The sequence below is a fragment of the Ixodes scapularis genome, unplaced genomic scaffold (genome assembly GCF_016920785.2).
Source record: "Ixodes scapularis isolate PalLabHiFi unplaced genomic scaffold, ASM1692078v2 PGA_scaffold5__190_contigs__length_132052651, whole genome shotgun sequence".
In the NCBI taxonomy this organism is placed as follows: Eukaryota; Metazoa; Arthropoda; class Arachnida; order Ixodida; family Ixodidae; genus Ixodes; species Ixodes scapularis.
Genome location: NW_024609880.1, coordinates 358101 through 367855, shown reverse-complemented (window position 1 = coordinate 367855; position 9755 = coordinate 358101).

Below are 9755 nucleotides of genomic sequence, written 5' to 3'. Positions count from 1 at the left end.
ACTTTAAAAAGTATTTTGTTTTGTCGGGAGAAAATGTTTTTTTACGTATTTTTAATGCACAATGAAATAGTTATTGCCCAAAACGTGATGCTCTACAAGATAATTTTATCGGTGTCAGTTTTGTGTATTTACCTGCAATTGTACAGTCATATTTGCAGAAGTGGTGTGACAACGATGTTGGGTAAGTGTGTGCCGTCATGATATGCGAGTTTCGGTTTCGATTCCTCATCAGCGCTAGCCTGCAAGTGCGTACATTGTCAAAAATAAAGGCGGTAGCACTGTGTTCTTTCTTTCTCTGGGAGTGAATGTTGCGTGCGCGAAAATGTAAGAGACTGCTGGTGAGCCTCCATCAGAGAAAATAGCAATATAATTGCAAATTTGCATGTTTTCGATTTCAGTCACTTGACACCAGCTTGGCATAAAAGTTTGCATCTCATCTTCGCAACGTCTCATTTGTAACTTTGAAAATGCTTCTTTCTAATCTTAGGGCACACGGTGACGGTTAGGAATATGTGAACAGCTGGGAATATTGGATGTGCAACCTCGAACATTATAGTTCTGTGTTTTTTTATACGCATAGATGAAACCGCGAAATAACCCTAATTTAAAAGCAATATAACTTTGCTGTGGCAAAAACTACTTGTAAGCCGAAAACAAGAGAACTATAATTGCGAGGAGTGCTTTAAAGTACTTGTCAGTCAAAGTTTCAACTACCTCTACGCATCACTGGAGAGATAAAATGAAAATCAGGTTATCCTGAAAGCACCGCATCATTTGTTACTTGCACCGTGAACTCCGTCAACTCCAGGTCGATCTTCTCTTCTTGACGCAAAAAAAAAAAATATCTTGAACAGAACCACACTCGCAAAGGCTAAAAAACACACTCACCACGTCACCTACTCCGCTTCTCGCCGTAACCGCTGGTAGTACTACACTGCATGATGGTAACCTTACTCAACCTCACGACCGCACGGCGTCCATCTGGAATCAAAGGCCCCGTCACGTTCTCGCACATTCGTAGACGTTGGCCGAATTCCTGCCAAATCTTTGTCAAAATTCCCTTCAAAGGTTCGGCATGTGCCGAACCTTGCCGAATCTGAAGTTCGGCAGATGCGGTCCATCACTACTTTGTACTTTACTTCATTTGCTGAAGGACCATCGACTTGAGAAACAAAAACGACAATATGCTGCCACCCCTTTTTGTGTCTACTTTCCGTTGTCTGCTAAAGAAACTCCGACTCAAAAAAACGGATACAACAACCTACTGCCGTCCTGTTTCGTGTCTACTCTCTGTCGCCGGCTGAAGGACCTTTGACACAAGAAATGAAATCGACTTCATGGTGCCGTCTGCTGAAGGACCTGAGACTAGAGAAACAGCTTCCGTCCCGTTCTCTGTCTACTCTGTCGTCAGCTGAATGATCTCCGACTAAGGAAATGGAAATGACAACGTGCTGCCGTTGCACTTGAGTCATTCCGTGTATAAACGTACACGAAACGACTATAAAGTATGCCGCCTACAACAGTTTAAATAGTTTGCACAATAATACGAATTTGATTTTGTAACAATTTGGAACATGGAAGGCCAAAAAATGTACCACATTAATAAAAACTATTCGTATTTGCGTGCAATTCGATGCTGTCTGAGGGAAGTCATCACTTGCATGGAGATATGCTAAATATAGAGCGAGAAAAAGCACTTTTTTAGAATAGAATGTCAAAGCAGCGTCGGCCCCTCTTTTTGTATGTTACAGCTGACGCGCGTTTTAATAAAGCGCATTTTTTTTTACTCTAATATGATGATTTAGACCTTAAAATTTGTTTTTCAGGCTAGCTATGGTGGGTGTGTGTTTCTTACCTGCTTGCAATCGAGGGATTTTTCCAAAAATTAAACATTATTGTGGCTCTCAAGTAACTTTCCAACGCCTTCCTGGCATTAGTTCTAAAATATATTTTCTATAGCCTAGCATTGGAGTGTCCTAATAACAAATATTCGCAACTTCTCCTAACTCAAAATAATCTCGAAAAATTGTAGTTTAGATTGCGTCCTGTGTGTAATTTCACCATTTGTTTTGGGTCTGCTAACTACCACACAAGTTTCGAAGGCGTGAACACTTGTTTTAGCGAATTAAACTTTTATGAGCTTTATATAAGGAATCGTAAACCTACGTCTGTCCCATTTATGATAGGATTTCAGCGTCCATAGTTTCTACAATATTCATAATTATTAAGAATTAAAAAGAAACTATCCTGGATGTCAGGGATATCGAACTTCGTATAAAAACATCTGCCAACCATATAGAATTTGTAAGTTTGATGACTGCTTAACATGTCTTCAGAAAAGTCTTACAACAGGATCCATTTACCCTGAACCATTACCAAAACATTCAATAGCTTGTGAATAAATGAAAATAAATTCGTACCTTTTTGAGGTGTCAAAGGTGTAACGTATCCTTCATGGGCTATTTTTCATGATATCTCGATGAGAAATAAGTACCGTGACAAACAGACATACGGTACGTACCTCTGGTGTAAAAACATAAAATTCGAACTGTGAGTTTTTTTTAATAAAAAAAAATAATTTGCCCGAGTTGTCAGTGGTGCAACAGTCGGTCGTATAACGGTCATTCTATTAACGGTGGTATTGGGGAGGAGATTGAGGAGTGGCGCTCCCTAGCTGGCACCTAGGGAACTAACGGCGTGTCGCAAACGAACCCTCCAACCGCAGTCGTTAGTGCATTCGCTGCCATGGAAGACGATAGCGCAAGGCTCGTGAAAAGTATGTAATACTATTGTTTTTCTTATAATCACATCTAGATAGAAGTAACCTAGCTCTCTCTCGCCTTCAGTGTCATCGTAATCCTCTTGGAAGCAAAACAAGCCCAACTGTGGCTACGCACAGGCGTGCCGGGCCAGCCGGGTTATGTAGGACGCGCGCTATGGATCGTTCGTGGCCGGCGTGGCGTCCGTGTTTTTACTGAATGATTAACAAAACACGCAATTCACTTTACGGTTTCTCTATCTCTCGCGACAATCATGGACGACATCGGCGAAAGCAAGCGGTGTCTCATTGAAGGAAAGGACATGCTCAACTGCGATCATGTCATCAAATGAGGCGTTGGACGAGAGCCGACGGCGTACAGTGTCCGCACAGTCGCGTACGTGCGGCAGTCCTCCGCGCTTCATATACTGTCCAATTCAAAATCATTCTTCAAGCAGCGCGGTACCCAGCAAGAGTGCATCATATTGCTGAAACAAAAAATTGGGTTGTGTGTATGTTTATACAGCCTAGAGCTTGGTCTGCCTAAACGGGCGACGAGTCTCTCGGCTGCAGATGAGAAATTTAGCCAGTGCAGTGCAACCGCTGGCCTGGGGTCTAACGTGCATCTAGCGGTAGATAAAATCAGTGTTGCGGAATGGGAACCCCCATTCCATTCCAATTCTATTTCGGGGAATTAGAGTTTTCGATAATTCGATTCCTTTCAATTCGTAGGAATGGAGACACGAGCCCATTTCCACTCCTGGAATGGCTGAATCGTTCCATTCCATTCCTTTAATTTCTAAACGTAAAAATTGGCACCTGACAGCTACATTTTGTTGCCAGCATAAGCACTATAAAGCTGACATTATCAAACGCAGAGACAATTGCAAAAAGAAAAAAGCTAAATTCCTAAAAAAACACTGATTTTTACTAAGCGGACCGCTGGTGGCAGAAAGTGTTTATTTACAATGTACTGCAAACATTGAGAAAGCCCCTTGATATGTCGATTAAGACATCGGTATCGCGACCACGTGGCTCGCAACAGACAGCAAAACTTAAATCCACTCATTTCTTTTCTTTTTTTTTAACTTTTTTGCATTTGACTTTTAAGGCATACGCAGCCAGCGTGTTTGTTTGATAAGACCTTAACATATTCAGTTCATGCGTGGCGCAGGAATAAGCTATATTATTATATTCTTCAAATACAGCAACACGGCTAGTACACTGCTGGAAGCTACTTCATGCACAGCGGCAAGAACACATCCTCTGACAAAGAGAAACCTCTGCGGCGCAGCACGAGGGACCGTAGAGTATAGACCATGTAACGAAACCTGTTTTAAAACGCATAAGTTCACGCTGGCTTTACGAATCTCGATATTTCTTATCATATTCAATTCAATTTTTGGCTGGTTCGCCTGCCCTTTTCCAGCCTTCGCATACTCATTCTCGTGTTTCCTCTTCAGATGGCGAATGAAGTTCGATGATATACGCCGACCGCACCGTTTATAGTTTCGTTGCACAACTTTCAGCGTGCAGCTTGTTTATTTTCTTTGCGACTAATGTAGAAATATGTCTTCTACGATGCCATGACTCGATCTGTATTTATCTTGTCTTCTCGTCCGAATTGTGATGTTCCTCTTCGCGCTGATCGAGTGGCGGATTCAGGCAGCAGACGGTACCAACCGATTCATTCTTCTACCTCGGTGTCGGTTGTTCGCGTTGTGGCGACGGGTCGGGCAGTCAGCGTTGACAAAGCTCTTCACATCAAGATACAATTAACGGGGTAATACCGCACCGTTCGAATTGACATTCCCCGTGTTTCTTCAACGACACCGTCCAACTGACTTCTCACCGCCTCAAATAGGGTCCAGGACAAGGAGCACGAATGCAGACCGGACAGCCGAGACGCGCGGAAGCCAAAACCTCAGTGGCAGCTAGCACCTAAAGTCACTGGATCCTGGGAAAGTAGCGCCATTGCCTTCCCTACCTGCTAGCCGGGCACAAACGGATACTAACCTACAGACGACCCAAACCTAGCAAGGCGATTGGCTAATCGGTCTATGTTGCCATGGAAATCGCCATCTTGGTCCATCTAAATCTTCGAAGCTTCCAGAGGGTCGTTCTAAACCAGTCGCGCCAAGATTACCATGGAGCATCATCATACTGGAGGTGTTCCTCGCCAATATAAGGGTCTTTGGCACTCTGTATGCGATCAACTTATTATTCATGCCCATCTCCAAGGATCTCTTACATTTGTATTGTTCCTCTTGCGCATTTGAAGACAGTAAACTTATTTTTCAGTGCCTCCAAGCACCGACACAGCATCTGGTGGTGGTACGAACGTGTACGCCTGTTTCGCCGGTGTGTGGTTAGCAAAATCTCGGTAAACAAAAAACGACTCAATAAAGCTACCCGTCACCAGCGAATCTAGATAGGCTCACCAAGAACGGAGGGGTCAAGAAGAAATTCATTTCATGGACCAAGATGGCGACCACACGCGGAGCTTGGCGTTACTTTCCCAGGATCTAGTGACTTTACTAGCACCCAGCTCTTCTTCTCAGTGGCCCTCACAGCACGTCTGGCGCGGGAAGATCTTTCTGCAGGTCTAGTCAGTTCGGTCACACCAGGAGCGGTGACGATAGTCTACTTCACCTTACGATAGACCGCAACAGACAGCACGAGAGCCATTGAAACCAATCCAGTGCTTTCTGAGAGTCGCGTGACCCTGCAGTCCCGCTCACGGTGCTGGATTGCCTAGGGTGGCTCGTAGCGTCCGCAGCAGTCCATCGCAAGGTGAAACGAAGTATGCAGAGACTAAAGTCGAAGGAAATTAGCGGAAATCCGCTAGCGTGCTTGTAACCCCAACCCACTAAAACATATAACACTGAAAAAAAGCATCGGAACAAAGACCAAGTAATAGGCGGACTTACACTACAAGTGCAGTATAAAAAACAAGCCTCGGAACAAAGCGCAAGAGGAGAAGAGGGAAGTGAATCTCGCTTTGCTTTAATGCCGAAGCAAACCCACATTTCGGACTTCAAAGGAGTGCGCACAGAGTTGGCTGCCTGCTAAACAACAATCCTCGAACTATAAGAAAACAATACCTGATCATCTTTCGACGGCGCCCGAGTCAACGAGTTATCAGAGCTCTGCGAGTTATGAGTCGCTTCCGCTCCCAGATCTCAGACTGTACGCGCGCGTGAATTCTACAAACCGTGGCAACAACAACAAAAAAAGCATTACAAGAAGGACGATGAGGAGTGCATGGCGGTTTCTTTCTTTGCCGCTCCCTTTTCTTTTGCTTGGTGCTTGGTTTCTTGTTTCGCTCTCGTGTAACGCCATCGAAGCCCGACGCCTGCGCGTCCGTGAAAGGCGGCACGTTACCCCCCTTTCCCCTTTTGCTCTTTGCTTTGTCGCTTGTTTTTTGTATTGCATTTTTTTTGGCGTATAAGTCTGTTAGGGCTCCACGCGGGCTAGCAGTTTCCCGCTCATTTTACTTCTAAGCAACTGACTCGCTGACTGGCTCGGTTTAGCTAACCGTTAACACTAAAAAAAAAGAACTGTGCCCATTCCATTCCCATTCCATTCCGGGCAAAAGGCAGCTAATTCCATTCCCATTCCATTCCCCTCAACGTTGCCGCCATTCCATTCCCATTCCATTCCGGGGTCGCGAAAATGCGGAATGATTCCGGAATCATTCCAACTCCGGAGCGGCAACTCCGCAACACTGGATAAGATACACGACCGCACGCCGGTACGATGCTCATCCAGATCGCAACGGGCAGGGGTGGGGATTGCGCCCAGAATTCCAAGGTTCTGCAGCGCGAGCTTTCGCTCCACGTGCTCCGAGCTGGTGTGCGCGAGCCAACTCGGCCACCGATCCCCCTCATATCGCTGTAGACGAATATGCAACGAGCACGGAAACGATGACGCTTACTCTAGTCCAGTGTAGGGTGCCTCAATGTCCTTCTGTTTAGGGTGATGCCACCCTTTGTAGTACCAGATGCCGACAGCACGGGCTCACGAGAAAAATACAAAGAAATCGACGAAAACAAAATGTCGCCTTAGCACAGTCAGCGCCACAAGCGCGTGCAGCGGCACGCTCTTTCACGCGCTTCCGAACAAAAAATAAAAATAAACGTGTGTGACAAAATGGCGAAATGCCACCACCCTAAGCAAAGTGCACATGAAGGCACCCTAGGCCAGTGGTAGCTTCGGAGTTGTTTGCCACACAGGGATTGTTTGGGGAGATGTTGGAATAATGAAACAGCGTCACATATTGTGCGATCTCCTCGACAATAAAGGCGCATTCACACTCTTGCGACTTCTTAAAACTGGGTTCCTTAAAACCTCTTAGAACGAGAGGACACACTGTCACCATCTATTGGGTAGCAGTGTAAACTTGGCTGTCCGGCATATTTTCTGTTTCTCTCTCGCATTATCCTATCTTTCTTGGCTCCAAAAACTTTTGTCAACGTTATAAATGAGCCTTTCTTTTAGGCATTACGCCCATTTGACCTCGGAAATCCCGCAAAACCTTCCCTTTTGTGAAATGCAGTTCCAGGGTCACCGCGTAGATGGCGCCAGAGCGCCAGTCCGTTCTCTCCTCCTAAGAAATGTTACGAGGTTCTAACAAGTCTCGTCTCTCTCGGTCGTACTCGGTTGCAAGGGTATGAATGGCGCTTAACGGTCAGTCATGTAAGCACCAGTTGTGTCTCGAGTAAATCGCAGGACAGGTCAGTCGCATCAATTAAAAGAACATCTCCTATTGCTATTGAATACATTAATATGCTACTTCAGGGCCAATTAGATTTTTTAATGACGGGCAAGAAATTCAAGGCTCAGTGCCCTTGCATTGCGTGACACCTGCATCCATTCCGAAAATAAAAGGAATGCTTCGGAACGTGGAAGATGTTTTTACTGTATGCACTTCGCGTGATATATTTATCTTTTGGTTGGGATGAAGATACTAAACTGTTCATCAAAAAGTGGAGACTCTTCCTAATAAATTATGTTGTGCTTTAAAATCACCTTCATTACGTTTGGAACAGACTGGGTCGCCCATTCCGAGAAGCTTTTGCAAAAGAACCAGGTCTCTTAAGGGATACTGAACCAAGGAATTTAGTGTCCATAATAAGTGGCGCACGTTATTTCCACGAGCCAGCAGCCGCCGATGTGCGCGAGCACACGCAACAAAAATGACGTCAAAGGCCTCCATTCGCGGTTGAGATGAAAGTAAAATGTATGGGCTTCGGGCCAAAGGAGAATAAAGACAAGTTTTTCATCTACACAGTGGTGTCTGGCGTAAAATGTAAGCGATTAATTGGTCTAACAAGCACGTAGCTTTCACTTGTAGAGATGAAAAGCCTGGCTTTATTCTCCTTTGGCCCGAAGGCCATGCATGTCACTGTCCTCTTAAGCGCGCATGGAGTTCTTTGACGTCATTTTCGCTGCGTGTGCTCGCGCACACTGGCGGCTGCTGGCTCGTGGAAAGAACGTGCGCCACTTATTACGGGCACTAAATTCTTTGGTTCAGTATCCCTTTAAGAATATTTTTTAATCAAGACACATCATTTCAGTCTGTAAGTTTTATACATGTGATTGCAGACATTAATATTGCTAAATAAAACTAAAATATATATTGATAAGCTCAAACAAACAAAAAATGAAGCCGTAAGATAAGAACTTCCTATTTTATCTTGAGTACGTTCGACAATATTTGTCTTTGACGATATAAAGAAGCATCTGGGGGCTCGGCACTTTCCTATAAAAAGAACACATTAATTACATATTGATGAACATTATATAGCAAACTGAGGTCAATGACGCCAAACTAATCTTTCTCAAACCGAAATGTTTGAGATTTTGGGAGAATGACCCAATCAGGACAAAAAAATTCTATTGATTCTTCAACAAGACCAAAAAGGAACCCGAAGATCCCGAAGATTCGTGTTCACTCTTACCTCGAGGGTAAAAGCAAATCCTGGGAAGCAAATGGTGGCGGAGCAGTCGCTCATGACTTGCGTCCTGCAAGTTCCGAAAGCATACTTGGCGGCAATTGTAAAAACGTTAAGCTTGAATTTTGTTTGTTTACTTTACGGGTGACGCTTCGCGGGGATTTTAGGTGTCGGCATTTGTTGTCTGTCAAATGCAAGCGGATATTGAAGAACCTCAATCTCCCCTCGAGGCGCGAGGAGAGAGAAGTCGGGTCACGGGTGTTTCATTGCCCGTGCCGCGCGATGAGGGAACAGAGGAGAGCCCCGACGACCAGCCAATAACGGCTCAACGACGAGGAAGCGTCAGCGGATCGTCTTCCCCTTTGGTCTGCTAACAATAACTTCAATACCGTCGTTTTCAATCATCACTAACGTGACAAGAAATCCCTCTTCGGCGGTATCCGAACGGTTTATGTTGGATGGTTTTTGGAAACTTTCACCGCGTTCAATTTCAGTATAGCATCTCTACTTCTTGAACACAACTCGAAACGTAAAATATGTTCCGCCAAAAGTCGATGACATGCACCCGCCTTTCCCGTACGGCATCTCCTCGTTTTTCTGCGTGCGTCCCCCTATACGAGCGTAGCTGAACGTCGACATTACCCCCTCTCTTCGTCGCTCAACAGCAGCGGGAAAATCTTCACTTTCGCTTGCGTCGTCTCCGCTGCAGACCTCCCAATGACGCCGCTGTGTCAAGGCCATACTCCGTCCCAGGAGCTAGCACGGAAGGAACTGGCTTCCCCTGCTCGCGACCGGCTTCCGGTATCGCACCCACACTGACCACCAACGAGAGGCCGTCCGTGTCGTGCATGCACAGAGTGACGTGAGGATCCTGAGGTATGAGAGCGCAAGGCTGAGGCGCAAAGACGGCGAAATTGGGATCACGAGGTGCGCGAACGTGTTATACTTCATTTCAACTTCCGTCCGAGCGCAGCCAAAGCTATGTGTGGCCGGAGCCAATCACACGCCAGCAATAGGTCACGCGATCTCGCCTGCACTTT